Genomic DNA, 18,079 nt, shown 5'->3' with positions numbered 1-18,079 from the left:
AACATCAAGCGATCCCCTATTGGATCTTTTAGGCTCCAGACATAATCTTCCTTGCTGCCACTGTGGAGAAGCAATTAAATTTCCTCTTAGTAGTAGGGATAAATTATCCTTCCTGATACTGCTATTGTTTTTACCCTGTTGTTTTAACAGTATCGGGAGCCCAAAGCGACCAGGAGGAATTCTCAGCTTCCAGTTCAATGTGATGTTTGCTGGGTCTCCTGAGAGAAGCACTCTCCCATTTGGAACCAACGTTTCTCGGCCAGCAGAACTTAAGACTGCAGAAACAGAAAACAAAAACTTCCCTAGTGGGTCAATAGGAGTGATCGTGAGTGGAACCATTCCCATGTCTGATTCCTGGGCTTGTAAATCCTAGCTTTGAGAGAAAATGGGCCATATACTGGATGTTGATTCAAAGGGTATACTGCCCTCCTCCATCCCTCCAGGCTACTGCCTTATAATTAACACTGTAACTGTGTCTGCAAAAGGTCACTGCATCATTCTATCTGGATGGTGGGAAACATGGTAAGTGGATTACATGAGACAGGCTCACTGCCACACTTCCCTGGTTGTGATCTGAATTCCTCAGCCAGAAGCATGCTATGTGGAATACTGTGATGGCGGTTAAGGAATTCAGTAAACCCACAGATGATTGTTTTGGCAGAAACATTACATGCAGAAAAGGCAAATCCATAACCCAAATCGACATCTATTCCATTAAGGACAAAGCATTGTTCTTTCCAGGAAGAAAGTGGTCCAATGTAGTTAACCTGCTAGCAAGCCACTGTCTGGTCATGTCAGGGAATGGTCCAAAGTACTTGCTACTTACCTCCTACCCACTGGGTCCCTAAGACCATGAATATTGTGGACCAAACCTGGTGTGTTGACCCACATCTTTAATTCCAGCACTCAGGAGGCAGAAGCAGGCAGATCTTTGATTACAAGGTTTGCCAAGTCTACAGAGTGAATTCCAGAACAGCCAGGGTGACACAAAAAAATTGTGCATTAAAAAAAAAACACAAAAGAATATATATAGTGAGCCTGTGTGTATTTTGTGGTAGAGACAATCAAGATCCTTTAGAAGTTAAGTTATGACACAGGGCTGGAGAGTAAATAGACCCTTGGGGCAAAACTGTAAAGGTGTGCTGCTAGCCTTGACAACTAAAAGTTAATTTCCTCCGATGGTTCTTATGGGCAGGTACTGAGAAAAAGGCATTTGCTAGATTAACAGCTGCATACCATGTAACAGGATATGTGTTCATATACTCATATAAGGATAGCACATCTGGCACAGTAGCCATCAGAGTTAATACTTCATCATGTTTGTGATAGTCAACTGTCATTCTCTGTGATTCATCTGTCTTCTGAATTGGCCAAATTGGATAGTTAAAAAGGAGAAGTGGGGGCACCACTTCTGTATCTTTCAAGTCTTTGGTGGTAGCACTAATTTCTGCACTTCCTTTAGGGATTTGATCTTGCTTTTGGTTCATTATTTCTTCTGGTAGAGGTAACCCCATTGACTTCAATTTATCCTTTCCATCCACAATGGCCTACACTTCACAGGTCAGGAAACCAATGTAGGAAACCTGCCGACTTCTAAGCATATATATCCCAATGATACCTTCTAGAACTGGGTAAATAAACACAGAACGTATAAACAACTACCCCCTCATCACCAGATTCCAACAAGAAAACAAAGTAACAATCCAACCAAAGTTACTCTGGGGAACCAGTCAGTATTTTGAGTTATACTTATAGAACATGAGTGGGGGTTAACTGGTTGGAGTAAAGATGACTATAAAGCTGATAAATCTTCAGTGAGCATGGATGATGTCATCCCTACAGCGATATAGAGACTGACTTACCTAAACGGATTCCTCCTGTTTATGTGTGCTGCTCTTCTAAGAGATCCCCGAGATCCCCATGCAGTTCAAGCAAAACTCCATACAAAGGCATGGAAGGAGTGATCGAGGACTCAGGGGAGGTTCCAATGGTCCTTACTACTCCATCCTTTTATAAATGAATGTCCAACATCCCACAAGCCTGGTCATGACATACTCTTGTAAGTGGACACAGCTGATCGAATGAAGATAGTAGCTGTTTTTCTCAGAGGACCTTGTCCTTCAATAACAACAACGTTTTAAGGAAACAGAAGCAGTAGCTGACCCAAATTCAAGTCTTGCCAGGTCTCTGTCATTAGGCAGGATCTCCCCTTACATTTTCTCGGTCTTGTAAATGACTGGAATTAGTAACCATGAAATCAGAGCTTAGAATTCATACTTTAATTGCTCCAGGTGATTCGTAATAATTATATTGGATACAAATGGGCCACTTTGTCTCACATTTTTTCATATAGCTATATATTATTTTAAGGGATTAGATGTCCTCATTTGTATTTTCTTTTTTCCTGTCTGGCCTAGAACTTGCTGCTTAGACCAAGTTGGTCTTGAACTTGTGGTGATCCTTTTGACTCAGTATCCCGAGTGCTGAGATTACAAGTATGTGCTATATGTCCAGCATAATTTTATAGATCTTCTGTAGGTCTACAGAGAAGTTGGATAACACCTGTAGGCATGACAAGATCAAACTGTATTCTCCTTTGTTGTGCTTTGCTGGTTTTATTTGCATCAACAGAGATTTTGAGTCTTTTCCCAAATCTTTCTACTTCCATTTTTTTTCTAAATAAATCAAAGTAATTTTTTTTGTACTGTGCTTGGGCTCAAACCTAGGGCTCTCAACACGTTAGGTAAGTGGACTTCCACTGAGCTAAAGAAAGTAATTTAAAAAGCAATTGGATAACTACTCTTGAAGAAAATAAAAAGAATACAAAAAAGACCCACCAATTTTCAGTATACCATGGGTTTCTGGTATTTTCTCCTTACTCTCTTTATTCCAAAGTATATTATATTTTTATAATAAGTTAATACATGATCATTTTAAAACATTATATTCTTGCTATAGGACCAAAGGAAAGAAGTCAATGTCTTGAACACAAATAGGTGACATTTTTTCCCTTTGAACACAATGATAGAAAGCTTTTTAATTATGGGCTTCTCATTGTATCTTAGCATTCTTATTAAATAATTGTTTTCTTTTAGATTCATAAAATAGCATCCCCAAAAGACTGACATTATTAACTAGATGTTTTGATAGTGACTATTTTCTTTTGTCCATTTACACATTTCAAAGCGGGCTAGTGGTCACAAGATAAACCTTGCAGTACTAAACCGCCGTGGAACTGGAGGGGGGGAGTAGGGAGGAGGTCAGAGTGCTGAAATAGAGCACTTATCTATTTACTTTCCAAGCTGTATAGAAACTCTTAAGGAAAAACTGTTTTCTAAAGTGTAAATATGACTCATGAATGCCTGAATACGGGCATCTGGGTCAAAAGGATAAGGAGATACACATGTTGGGAGTTGAAAAGGAGTTCTTCCATTGTTGCCTCCGGATGATGGAGATTTAAAGCATTAGAACTGGGGGCTAGCAAAGCACGCCTTAAAGGTTTAAAACAAGGAAAGAACAAGGAGAAGATAATACCTAGACTAAGTCAAAGAAACAGTCTTGGTACCAACCGAAAACTGAACTTAAATGCATAAAGCCGCCAGATTAAAGAGAAAAGGGTTGTCACTGGGTCTGACTGAGGGGATAGGAGAAAACATAGGCAGTTTTTGTGGATAAGTTACAAAAGGCAGGAAGAGAAGCCAGTGGGGGAAATGTCTATGACATTATCTAGGCAGGATCGGGGGGTTTTGTAGTCACAGAGAGTTCAGGCTGGTAAGTCATTTCTTGGATGCAGAATAGGAATTCAGGTTGCTTGTACTATCCCAAATTCTATACTTGCACCTGTAATGGGAGGCAGAGGCAGGCAGATCTCTGTGAGTTTGAGATTAGAGCTGGTTCCAGGACCATTAGGGCTGTTACATGAAGAAACTCTGTCTTGAAAAACTGAAAAAAAGAAAACAAAAAAAACCTGCGTGGTGGGGGAAGGATGGCTCAGTGGTAAAGATCACTTGTGCTTTTTTCTATTTTATTGAAAATATATTTTTTCTCACAAGATATATCCCAATTTCCTCTTCTTTTATTTCTCCCAGTTTCTTCCCACCTTCCTTCCCATCCAGATCCACCCTTTTTCTTCCTCTTGTTAGAAAACAAACAGCCCTCTCAGGGTTAATACTAAACTATAATAAGTTAATAAATAAAATAATAAAATGATAATATAAAACAAAAACGAATACGTCAGAATCGAACAAAACAAATGGAAGAAAACAGTTCAAGAAAAGGCACAAGAATGAGATGTCGATGCAGAAATCCGCTTGTTCATCCACTCAGTCGTCTTATAAAAACACTAAACTGGATGAAGGTTCTATGCTAGACTTTGTTGACTCCCCATGGGAGACTTTACCCTCTGTGAGGTGTGGATGGAGGGTGGGGTGGGATGCAAAGGAAAGGGAGCCAGAGGAAGGGAGGGAGTGGGAACTGGGATTGGTTTGTAAAATAAGAAAAGATTGCTTTAAAAAAAATAAATAATTTTTAAAAAAGGTTTAAAAACTCTTTAAAAAAAAACCCACTAAACCAAAAGTGATAATATATGTTCAAAGGTCCTGTAAATGAGAGAGTATATATAGATATAGATATATGACTATATATTAAAATAAAATTAAAGTTAAAAGAAAGAAAAGGAAAGAAAAAGCCCTGACAGCATTTTATGAGACAAGAACTCTCGAAAGATGCCATTATTCATATTCTTGTAGAGGAGCTGGGTCTGAGTCAGAGCCCCCATGCATCAGCTCACAACCACCAGTAGCTACTGGAATTAATGAATTTCAAGAGGGAAATAAATCTAACACCCTCTTTTGATGTTACAGGCACCACCAGCCACACATGCGCACATATATGTACATGCAGACACAATAATCATACACATACAATAAATAAATCTAAAATGGCAAAAGAGAAGCAAGAGGGCTGCTTGAACAAGACCTGAACAAGAACAACACCACAAAATATGCTAAGGTAGAAGAGGGAAAAATCATGGGGCTGGGGAGTAGAGGGAGTAACTGTTTACCTTGTTCTGAGCCTCTTAATTGATTATGCAATGACAAGTGGAATCCCTGCAATCATATATGCATAACCAATACTAAATGAACTCATCAGGTTGTACTGGCATATTTTTGCATTTATATTTATATAACAATAATAAAGAGAAAGAAGGCCACGAATTTGTGAGAGAGTAAGGGAGCACAAGAGAGAGGTTGGAGAGGGAGAAAAGGAAAGGGGGGAAATGATAGAATCCTACTTAATCAAGCAATAAAAATGAAGCGCTACTGTAGGTCAAAACACCTATGCCTCACCTCTTGTTATAGCTCAGTTCAAAGCCCCTTTTAGCAGGAAGTAAGCATTTCCCTGGAGAGAATATTCATAAGCTTGGATTGAGGATTTCTGCTGAAGTGTGTGCTTGGAAATAGCCATAATAAGAAGATCCTCATTGTCAAAGTTGTTCAAGTATGTATAGGGCCATCTCTGTGTTCTCAGCTCTCTCGGGGCCTCTTCAGCAATGGAAATACATCCTGGGTCAGGATATGTTGATTATAGTGTGCTTGATCTTCTGCTATGAGCTATGTACAATTGCAGTAAATCATTCAATTATTAAGACTTGGTAATCAGTAATCAGGAAGACTTAATCTCTTATCTTTATACTGCTCACTATGGAGCAAATTAGATCAAATCAAACGTAATTAGATCTGAAGTGATCTGGAAGGGAAAGACGCCGTCATAACAAAAACAAAAATAAAACAAAACAAAAAACTCCTTCTTTTTTATCTTTAGAGTGTGTTTTATAAGGGGCTGGAGAGATGCTGCAGCAGTTAAGAACACTGGTTGCTCTTCCAGATGTCCTGCGTTCAATTCCCAGCAACTACATTACAATGATCTAGTGGGATCTGATGCCCTCTTCTGGCATGACGTTGTACTTGCAGATAGAGCACCATATACATAAAATAAGTAAATAAATCTTTTTTTAAAATGTATTTTGTTTTTGTGAGTGTTTTGCCTACACATATGTATGCATACCACATGCATGCTTGTTACGGGAGGTTATAAACCTGTGCAGGTGGGTGCTGGGAATTGAACCCAGGTCTTCTGGAGGAACAACCAAGTGCTCTAAACCACTGAAACATCTTCTCCGCATCAAAAGTCATGTTTATATTACACAATATTTAAAGCACTTTCTTCTAGCTACATTTTGTATATGTTAACTTAACAAAACTTTGAATTTCAGTTTGGGAATGTAAAGAACTAGATAGCATTCCGACTGCAGACAAAACAAAACCAAGAAAGATCCTGCTAAGAGTCCCTGGTTTCGTTTGGTGACAGTTTCAGTTGTCTGTGACCCCGATAAGGCTGCGTAAGAAACAATTACAAAACCAGAGTGTCACAGGACATTACATATTTTATTGCTCATGTGTCTATAATCAGCGGAGGGCTAGCCAGAAGACTAGATCTTGGCTTAGTTTACTCATATATCTTGAGGCTGGCTAGTTGTCAACCAGTGAAACATGGCTTGGCTGAAATCACTGGCTCTGGTTCGTATCTTCTATCTTTCTGTAGACACCCCACGAGCAGGCACTCATGTTGAGGATACAGAGTGAGTTTCCATTTATACCGTACATGGTAGCTTTATCAGTGCTGAAAGCAAGCTCCATGGCTAAGCTCGGGGTCAAAAGCTGGGAGGGCAGCATTTTTATTTGCACAGTAATTGAGTACTATAACGTTACCCAGAAAAGATGTGAGAAGACATGGGGAAGATGTGGGATGATGATGTGGGTCAGAGGAAAGACCAGAATTGGACATCATCAAGAGATTCTGGAGTTAGAGTTGAATGAGTTTACTGTTGGCCACTCTAAAGCTATGCCCTTCTGGAAATAATGTGTTCATTTTATATATAGTTATACGATATAGACAAACATTTTGTTGTCAGGACAGTACAAACGACAGTGAATCATGCTTCCAAGTTTTATTTCCCTCGTTTTCACAGAATGTTTGCGATTCCATGGCAGTTTTTCCCAGTGGATGTAAGCATAGGTAAATGTACTATCTCCAGGAAAAGGCATTTCAAGGGGGTGTGTGCTTTTTCTGTGCTCTTTTGTTCTGTCTTTCTTCTATTGGGTGCGACAAAGAATATCAAGCATAGGAGACGATAACGCCATAAGTTAAAGCGAAGCTGCATCTCTGAAAGTGCCTAGGATAATACTTGTTATCGGTTATTGGTTTTGTGAAAACATTAAAAGCGTTAACGAGGCAAGGCACATACATACCTACAATCTCAGCAGTCAGAAGGCTTAGGCAGGGAAAACAAGAGTTTGACGCCAGCCTGGGCTACACAGGAAGACCCTGCCCCCTCCTCCCCAAGTTTTTCTTTATTTTTAGATTTATCATATTAGATAGCACCTCACTGATTAAATACAGTGTTGATAACAGCAATATCATCATCTACTTAAAAACTTAAAACCTAAGAATTAAAAGTTGTCTTTTTAGACATGCTTAATCTTGTCCCCTCTTGCAAAGGACACATCTTTCGTTATTTCAAAAAATGTACAGATTCTACCTCCCAAATATAATTATGCCTTTTCTTCTCAATTAAATCATGCTTTAGAGAAAACAAATGAAACTTTAAGCTTCCCCTGGGGGAACTGGACAGCAATCATTATGTATCAAAGCTGTGCTTTGTTAAACTGGCATAGCCACAAACCACATTAGCGCTATGCTGGCTTAATTCTCCCTGTGTAGCTTAAAAAGCTAATGGTAGAAGAAAAGAAAAAGAAACCTAAAATACAGAGCAAAAATCTCAGAGCAAATCAGGGCAAAAACAAACGTCTGAGACTTTTTTCCAATAGCTCCAAATACATAGCAGTAGTAAGAGACCACAAAGCCGTTTTGAAAATACACAAATGTTACCGTTTGGGTGTTTGATAAGACTTTGAGGTTTTTCTCTCCAACATTTTGACATAAAGAAGGATTTGTATTAACTAGAGTCAACTAGAAGAATTTTTATGCAGTTTCTAAGAAATTCTGGTTTTTGAAGTTCTGTAACACCAACATCTTGTATTCATTATTTTTATTTATGCTTTTTTCTATGACTTGAATATTGGTTCAATTATGCAAAGTTTCCAAGAGGAAAACTTCATATTGAAAACTTCTGACCCCTTTGTGCCTTTTATTAACCAATCAAACATAAGGGGTCTTTTTGGGTTTCTGCGCCTATGAAATTCTAGAGCGTGGTAGCTGACGACCTCTACTGGCTAGAAGAGGTATAGCCAAGGCAATTGGAGAAACAGTTTTTAACCCACACTACATAGGAAGAACTGAGAAGTAAATGGCTAAGAGTAACAACAGTCCTCGCTGGTTTTAATGAAGTTCTAAGATCTACATGCAATTATTCCTTTAGTTCAAGAAATGGATTTGGGGGTCTCACTCTCACCTGCGTTTAGTTTTGTTGAGGATAAAATGCATATTTGCTCTAGAGCTCATAGAACGTGTTATTTCAAATTTCAAAAGCAATACGTGGAGTTGCAGTTTTTCAAGATGAATGAGCTCTTGCGCTCACCTGCACGGCACATGCCTAGGGTTTACAGGATGATACTCTGCCCTTTAAATCTCAATGAGGGGAGATCTCGTAACAGGTATGTTTACCTTCAGAAGACATGCTCGCTAAATGTTTACTTATGGCAAAAGCTATGGCTTGTGATTGAAAGCCAAAGCACTCCACAAGCAAGCAGGAAGAGTGAGTCTCCCCACCATTTTCTCTACTCCAGTTTTCCAGGATTTGGAAAATCATGAGATTTTTTTTTTCCAGTTTTGGGCCATCAACCAAGTCTCCTGTATATGCTGAGCAAGTAGTCCACTGAGTAACGAACTCAACCACTCTTCATTAATTTGTATTTTGAGATAGAACCTTGCTAAGTTGCCCAAGCTGGTCTTGAACTTGTTTTATAGCCTACGTGTGTGTGTGTGTGTGTGTGTGTGTGTGTGTGTGTGTGGTGTGTAGAGGCCCATCTACAACACATGGGCACCATCGTATCCTAGAATTTGTGTTGTATGTGTTCTAGGCATAGAAGCAAGGTCCTCAAACCTGCTGGGCTTGTGTTTTACTACCTGAGTCGTCCCTCAAGCCCAGGCCTTAAACTTCAATTCTCCTGCCACAGTGTGCATAATAGCGGGGAATATGAGCCTGTGCTAACAGGCCTGGTTGTGAGAAAATATACTTCTTTGATGTGTTGATTATCTGGTTTGAGATTTTAGACTGAGTTCAGGTAGATGGAATTTAAGCACATAATAACTTTCCGGGTAACAAGATAAGGACCAAAAATATTCCTTAAATAAATAAAGACTCGCTCTTTCCATGCCTTTAAAGGATTGAATGTTCCAGAAGGTTGTCTACCACTCTTGCCAAGAACACTTAATTGGTCCGTTTTGCTTTGCTTTGTTGGACGAGGCCTGACACTACGGCCCAGGATGACCTTGAACTCATGGCAATCCTCCTGCCTCACCTTTCTGAGTGCTGAGATTACAGGCATGAGTTAGTGTGCCCAGCGTAGACAGTTTTTTCTTTAAAGTGGCAGAGCAGCTAAGGCTACCATCCAAATTGGTAACAACGAATGTTAACCTCCAAATGGATAGAGGGTAGCTGAACGCAGGTATCCCAAAGATGGGTTTTCAAATTATCAGATGGGAAAAATGTGACTTTTTACCTGTCTTTCATCGCGAAACCATTCTATCATAAATAAGTTCTTTTTCTACCAAAGGTATGTGCCTTTAAGAAGATATTAAAATTCCTCATTTACAAAGCCGTTTCAGCCTCTACTTCACAACTCTCTGATTACTAGATATTTATCAGAAGGCGGTGCCATTCAAAACAAGGAGTCCTAGAACGCCAATGGAGTTTATTGTTTGATTTAACTTTCCAAAGTGCACCACTGTCTTAGAGGAGCCATCTGATGAAAATTTCAAGACTGGGGGTGGGCGTGGGAGTGTAAGTGTACGGGGTGGGGGCGTTGGGGAGCTGGAATGCTGTATGTGTAATCTAGAAGCTTGACTTATGTCTTGAGATGCTTATGACCAAATTGTTCAAAGACAGATAAAATCCTAAGGCCTTGAAGGAAAGGCGAAAAAGTTAATTTATTCCAAGCAATTTATTGGCTTACTACAGAATAAAACAACACTCTGAGAAGGAAAACACCTGCCCCTCCCACTCCCCACTCCCCATTAGGCACAAGTGATACCCCAGAGGGATCCTTTAAGCAGGGAGTAAAGAAAAGTGGCTGCTTTCTGACTCAGACAGAAAAACAGCAGCAAATGACCTTGCAAGTGTAATTCCTAAGAACAGAAAAATAGGAAGTTCTGGGTTAGAATGGGCTAGGAGAGGGTGGTATATTTCAATTGGGCCATGTTAATTAGGTGAACTAAAGGGCACTTTTGATTGCTGGGCTTTAATGCTTTGATTGCTGGATCTTGCTAGTCAGTTCCAGGAGGAGCAAGTGGCCAAAGGACTTTGGTGGCTAGCTTTAGGTTTTTAGCAAGGCGGAGGGAGTGGCTGAGAAGTGCAAGGCCTTCCAGAACCATCCTCACAACTCTTGTGCCAGCCAGAATCCTTTCACTCTGCAGTAAATGTTCACTAAAATTTATCTTGTCATGGGTTACACTGTTGCCTTTTATTTAGAGAGGGAAAGGTTTTAAATTAACCTTCATAGTTGGTCAGGGAGAAGAAACGGTCTGTGGTAACAGAGCAAGTCAAGCCAGTGATTTCTACAGACGAGCACCAGTTCCATAGTATTTTTACTATTCCACTGTGCGATTAGAATAGTAAGATAAATGGAGATAATGTTTCATGAAGCTAAGTATATTAAATTTTAGTACTGGTAATTTATACTGTTTGGACTGTCAATTACAGGGGCTGGGGAGACGGCACAGTTGTGAAGACAGTTGCTCCTACAAGCATGAAAACTTGAATTAGGATCTGCAGACCCACATAAATGCCGGACATGGTGATGCACTTTTCTAACGCCTCGCTGGGCATGGCGGTGCATCCTTATAGCTCTGATGGTTGCAAGATGGAGATGTAGCAAGATGATACCTAAAGTTCACTGGCCAGCAGGTCTAATCCGTGCTAACCTCTTGGTTCAGTAAGAGATGCTACTGGCAAAAGCTACATTGGCAAGAGGTAAAAAAAGAATTGATTTCCACTGGTGGCCTCCTCAGACTTACTCATGTACATGTAGTCACACACATGATGCACATCACACACGTACACAAACATGTATACTACACACACGTGGGGATAGGCAGCCAAATAAACCTTTTAAAATGAAAATAGAGTACAATTAAAGTTGCTCTTAAAGTTAGAATTTAACCACTGTTATTTAGTCAAAGAAGGACTTGATGATATTCAAGTGCCAGTCTCCTCTATGGTTTGAAAACTTGTCCATTTCTAGAATCTCAGAGCCTGTAAGCACGCCCTCCCTGAGCTCCACTTTCTCCAACCCTTCAAAGAATTATCCGAAGGTCTCAGGGATGATGCTTTGGGTCTGAGTTTCCTCAAGCCTGAGCTGGTACAGGTCTTAGAAAATTTCCCATCGCCTAGTAAAAGCCAAAATAAAACTTCACATGACTTCAAAATGTTACAGAACCTGGCATTTTGCTGACTTTTTTCCTCATTGTTTTTGAGAAAAACCTTGTGGAATCCACAAGTCTACCGGCGGGATTTATCTTTCAGAATTGGGGAGATGTATTTTGCCAATCACAAATGGGCTGTAGTCCCTGAAGATCTCAACTTTAATTCAAAAACACTCTCTCCCAAGCTGCTAAATTTGGCAAACCCCATTCTCTCCTCCATATGCCATCCTTAGGGGATTCTATATACATTGTCCATAATGGTTTCTACTTAGGACGTCTGGAAAAGTAGATCTTATGGTCACAGAAGGGCCATTAAAGGGAATTTGAAAACAGATCCATTAAGTTGAAGTATTCAATTGTAACAGCCTTCATGTTGCCTGGGCTATGCTAATTGATATTCAAGGGATGACTCTTTGAGCTCCATGCTTATATCATACTGTTTTTGCTTGTATTCCTTACCAACTAGTTTGATATTCTCCCCGGAGAAGGAAATATTAGCAGAGCATGGTACTCACAGAAAGTACAACAGATAAATGAATTGTCTCTAAACGCAAACTTCATTACCATTCTGTTGTTCAGAACCTTCACTGTCTCAAATGACCATCTTTTTTTTTTTTCATTTATGACATCAGTTCTGCTTTTGTTGTCTCGTTTCAGAGAAGGTCATTTCCATCTTTCTCTCCTGGACTGTGGAATGAAGTAGTTATGTTTTGCAAACATGTAGAATCTTAAGAATCTCTGGTCAGTTTGGGATAGATTTTAAAATATTTTTCTGTCACTATGCTCGCTTTCCCCGAATATTTACTTGTGCCTCTTCACTGTCTGAGCTTCCCTTTTGTGGACTTCAACTTTTCTCTCCACCTGACTCTCATTTTCAAGGCTAATGGTTCTCGAGAGCAACAAACTTTCCCCACGGTCTCCGAACTTCATCCATCTCAACAATACAAACTGTTTTTTAGTTCTCTCTCTTCTCTCTCTCTTCTCTCTCTCTCTCTCTCTCTCTCTCTCTCTCTCTCTCTCTCTCTTTCTGTTTGTGTATGCCTTCTTCTTCTTTCAAACCATTTTCAGGAACTGTCTCCCTTCGTAGAGCATGTCCGCAACTCTCTACTATACAGAATGTTTGGAATCCCAATCCTCTTCTCCAGCTAAGCAGAAACTCACAGCTGTGTGAATTACAGACATCTTTACTGGAATGGTCATTTTGGAAACAGCATAGACACCATAATTATTTGAATCTCTAGAGGACTTTGCAAACTTTTAAAGTTCTTACCCTTCTGTTGTCTTATTGATTTTCACAAAGATCTTGCAAAGCTGATAGTATTGCTACTCTTAGCATTTTATGGATGAGACACAGCATGGCTCTAAGGAATAATGTGACTGGCTTATCACCCTGGGTAGTAGCAGAGTGATGTGGGATTCCTCTCTGTATGCTATGAATATGTTTTATTAACATTAATTAGTAAAGAAGCTACTTCAGCCTATAGCAGGGCAGAATATAGCCAGGCTGGAAGAGATAAGGAGAGAAAGTCAGGGAGATGCCATGTATCTGCCAAAAGGAGACAGATACTGGACCCTTACCAGTAAGCCACAGCCTCGTGCTGATATACAAGTTAGCAGAATTGGGTTAATCTAAGATGTAAGAGTTAGTTAATAAGAAGCCTGAGCTACTAGGCCAAACAGTGTTGTAATTAATATAGTTTCTGTGTGATTATTTGGGTCTGGGTGGCTGGGAAATGAAAGAACAGTTTCCTTCTACAGCAAAGGGCAGACCAAGTCTGGCCATTTGGTTTTTTGTTTGGTTGGTTTTTTTTCTCCCAATGTTTTTGCTTAGGCTTCTTTTCTTTATCCATAAAGGAGGAAAATGGCCACCAAAATATAATTTATGCAAAGCACTCAGAATAGTGTATGGAACTTAGTACGGGCTCAACACATGTTAATTGCGACCTTCTATGTTGTGACAGAAGGGGGCAGACCAACATACAAATACTGCAATTGTATTTCTGCACACATGTGATATGACAGCCTACAAAGTTGTCATTGATTAAAATGCAATGTTGGGAACTTCATGCACAGTTCCCGCTGCACAGCAGCAATGCTACCCACTCATCCACCACTGGCTCCCAGCGGAAATCACACCCATCATTTGATTCTGCAGCTAAGCCAAACAGCACACAGAGCAGATTGGGGAGTCATATCCTTGCTCATGAGTTACAAGCTGTAAGAACATCGTTCTAGTTTGCTTCCAATTTTTGTGATCAAACACTATGACCAACAGCAACTTGAGAAGGAAAGGGTTTACTTGACTTACATATTCTGATCTCAGGCCATTCTTGAGGGAAGTCAGGGCAGGAACTCAAGGTGGAGCTGACACAGGAACCATGTCTGCTCATTGGCTTCCTTCCAGGTTCACATTCATCTACTTTCTAAAAGAGCCCAGACCCACTTGGCCTAGGAATGGTACCACCCACAGTAGGCTGGGCCCTCCCACATCAATTAGAAATGGAGAAAATGCCCACAGGCCAATATGAGGGAGGCAATTCCTCAGTTAAGGTTTCTTCTTCCAGATGTATCAAATTGACAACCAAGATTACCCATCACAAGAATTCAGGCAACTTGTTTAATTATCTGTGGCTCTGTTTTGACATCTATAAAATGTGGCTACTACGGGCTACCATGCTGGGGATTTGGGAAGAGGGGTGTTGCTAAATGAGTACAATAGAGATGTTTAAGTTGGAATTTATTTATTTATTTATTTATTTATTTATTTATTAAAAATTTCTGCCTCCTCCCCGCCTCCCATTTCTCTCCCCCTCCCTTCACTCCCCTTCCCCTCCCTTTCCAGTCCAAAGAGCAGTCAGGGTTCCCTGCCCTGTGGGAAGTCCAAGGTCCTACACCCACCATCTAGGTCTAGGAAGGTGCACATCCAAACAGACTAGGCCCCCACAAAGCCAGTACATGTAGTAGGATCAAAACCCAGTGCCATTGTCCTTGGCTTCTCAGTCAGCCCTCATTGTCCAATTAAGTTGGAATTTTTGACCAATACATAAAGATATAATAAATATAAGATGTAGTATACTATAAAGCACACTTTTGTTTGATGGTTTGAAGATGAATAATTTTAATTATATATTTGTGTGAGGATACATTCAAAGAGTGCAGGTACTCATGGCCGGAAAAGCAAGTCCATTTTCCTTGAACTGGAGTTACAGGCAGTTTTGAACTGCCCCCTACTTGGGTGCTGGGAACCGAACTGGTTTCCTCTATAAGATCAATAAGTGCTCTTGACTGTTGAGAAATCGTTCTAGCCCTTGCCCTCTTATGCCCAAGTTGCTTATCTCCAAATGAATTCATGAAGCCCGGTTTCCGATGCAAATTACAAGAGGATTTTAATATACAAACCCAAATTTGGACCACCCCTTTCCAGTGTGTGGCAGCAAGTCCGGGGAGGGGAAAAATTTAAAGGGGAAACATCATAACCAGGGGAGTTTATTTCCTGTCATAAGATAAGTTCGTTTGTGAAGCCATTGGTTCGGTTTTGGGTGCAAAACCCCAACAAAGAGCCATTAATAACTGACAAGGTATCTTCAAGGAGAAGATGCCCCCTAGGAACATCTGGACCTCGTTAAATTTTATGACCCCATTCCCTAGCTCCTTAATTGGCCATTTTTAGGATATCCAGTCAAATTCTGCTATCACAGCACATTTCTGGAGCTGAGATCAAGCCCCCACCCATTATATGGCTTAAGATGAAACCCCTCCTTTAAAACAAAGCTTGCAAAGTCAGGTCCTCACAGCGCCTTGTTTTTGGAACTGGGTCTCACTCTGTAGCTCAAGATGACTTGAGCAATCCTTCTGCTTCAACCTTCTAAGTTTTGGGACTGTAGATGTGTTCCACTACACCTTGTCTGGCCCCAAATACAAATCAAAGACATTTTAGCGGGCCCAGAGAATGGGTACAGAAACCTAATGGGGTCGCAATTTGGGGAAGCTTTATGATGACACTCAGGTGGCAGCCGTGCCCGTGCCATCCTTTGATGTGGGATATGGTGCTGCTTCCCATGACAGGTAAGGTGATTGAGGGAACTAGATCAAGACCATTAAGAGCGGGGTGGATGTTCCTAGTTTCGGGTGACTGGTCTAAACATTTCAGGGAAAGTAAAGAGAGCTACCCACAGAAGAGTGTGTCTATCTCTGGAGAGGTACCAACGCAGTTTTGCCCACTGGCACGTTAAATGTTCCTAGACCCCGGGGCTACACATGAATTCTTACTGTCATGTCATCAACCTATTTTGATTGTCATTGCATGGTCATTTCCACCCCTACCTCTACCCCCACCCCTATCCCCGGCAGGATCTTATGTAGCCCTGGCTGGCTTTGAACTTTCTATGTAGCGAAAGTTGAGTTCTATTTTCTGATCCTCCTGCCTCAGTCTTCCAAGTTGGAAAGTTGGGGTTGTTTGCAAAAGAGATTTTGTGCAAGTACTTGGCCTGACAGAGAAAAAAAGAAAAAGAAAAAGAAAACACAAGCTTTGCAGGCGCTGAATGGGGGTTGTGGGTCTATGGTAGTGTAGTTCCCTAGCATGTGTGAGGCTCTGGTTTCAATCTCCAGAGCTGACTTAGTAGGAGAAAAGATGTATTATCAACTCAGAAAGAGGGTGGCCAAATCTGAGGCCTTGCCAATGACCAGGAGTTTCCAATAATCAGGAGGTTCCCACGGGAGGATGATCAGAGTCGCCCACTCCACTCCTGAGTTTTTCCTTCACAGAACCTTCTGCCACCTTCAAGTACTGTGCTAGGGAGGAAACCTTGTCTTGCACCTACTGCCTTTCCTTGGGATTTTCTGTCACCGTTTGTCCTTGCAAGTCCAAAGCCAGGACAGGCAACAGGAAGGAGGAAGCATTTTCCCTTTCAATCAGGCTCAGACTTTTGACTGTAAGACAATAATGGATGTTTCTGTAATGAATTAGGTAGCCGCTGCAATTCAACGCGGCTATAGACTACCATGCTAGTACACAGAGTGAAGTCACACGCTGGGCTAAGTTCCATCCAAAAAGGAAAGGGATAACCCCACTGAGCAGTACTGGAAGAAGAGGCAGAAATAGGGTAATTTTTGTAATAATTTTGGATAATGCGTGCTATTCTAGAACAGGCAGATTGGGTTTGTCATTAACTGAAGCCCTCAAGTTATTTTCATAGGAAATAGCCTCCCGTGTCAGCTCTGCCTCGTTGTGTACTTACACAGGAAGGAATATAATTTTAAAATAACCTGTCTTTGTCTCTCCCTTTTCCCCTTCGTACTGCTCAGTGGGGTTATTCTGTTCCGCATTTCCCATGGCTTCCGACTAAGGTCAGTTAAAGAACCTTGAATATATTACGCTCTCAATGCTATTAATAATCTTTCTGCAGTCTGCAGGTCTATTTTCTTATTACAGAAAGAAGAATTTAAAATGCAAAAGAACGTCAAGAAACTTTAAGCCTTTTAAAAATCTCTCTCAATAGCGAAGACAAGAAAGCTGTCAATCTCTTCTTGGTCACTTCCAGCAGTGACTCACGATCCCATTAAACTATTGGAAACCTCAGATGTCAGAAAGCTCTTTCTCAAACTTAAACAAAATCCATATTCATGGGGTTTCTAGCCATTTGCTCATGTTTTATTTCCTAGAGGAATACAGCTCATGCTTAGCTGGAATTCCATGCTTTTCAGATTTCCCCTCTTCACTTAATGGTAGAAGACAGTTACGTCTTCCTTTCGCTGAACACCAGGCCCAGATGTAACCCAAGAGCGGAGTTCATTCTGCTGCCATGGAACATGCATATTAGCTTTGTGGTCAGTTCGAACCCTCCAGTGATTTTCGTAGGAAATACACAGAGCAGCCAACTCTCTTCCATCCTGTACTTGTATGTGGGTGCCCAAAAAAACTGAAAAAAATTATCACGTTAGACTCCGTTCTGTTCATTTTGCTCCAGTGTTCAAGACTTTTGCACATACTTGGTGGTGTGTGATGTTTTGTTTGTGTTCTGACAAATAAAGCCTGCCTGGAGATCAGAGGGCAAAGCTAACCACTAGTTAACCATAGAAGCTGGGCAGTGGTGGCACATGTCTTTAATCCCAGCACTCAGCACATGGAGACAGGGAGTGATAAGTTGCGGTGTAGAAAGGATATCAGCCTTCTGGACAGAGGAAGTAGACAGAAGGACAGATAGGAGACAGATAGACTGGCGGCTGCTCCCAGTTCTCTGATCTTCCAGGTTTTACCCTGATATCTGGCTCCTGGTTTTATTGATAAGATTAATTAGATTAATGCTTCAACTTGGAGTCTCTCTTGTTCAGAAAGATTGATGTTTGGAAACTACCTTTTCTTGTATTATAACTTTGGCCTTTGGTGGCTTCTTTATCTGTCTGTCTATCTATCTAT

General features: G+C 40.7%; 1 pseudogene; it reads right to left on the bottom strand.

The window, feature by feature from the left end:
• Nucleotides 1-1,064: 1,064 nt before the first annotated feature.
• On the bottom strand, nt 1,065-8,698 carry LOC101980535 (annotated as a pseudogene).
• Between the last annotated feature and the right edge of the window lie 9,381 nt (nt 8,699-18,079).

Source organism: Microtus ochrogaster, chromosome 24, assembly GCF_000317375.1.
Source record: "Microtus ochrogaster isolate Prairie Vole_2 chromosome 24, MicOch1.0, whole genome shotgun sequence".
Lineage (NCBI taxonomy): Eukaryota > Metazoa > Chordata > Mammalia > Rodentia > Cricetidae > Microtus > Microtus ochrogaster.
This window is presented reverse-complemented; position numbering and strand designations above follow the sequence as displayed.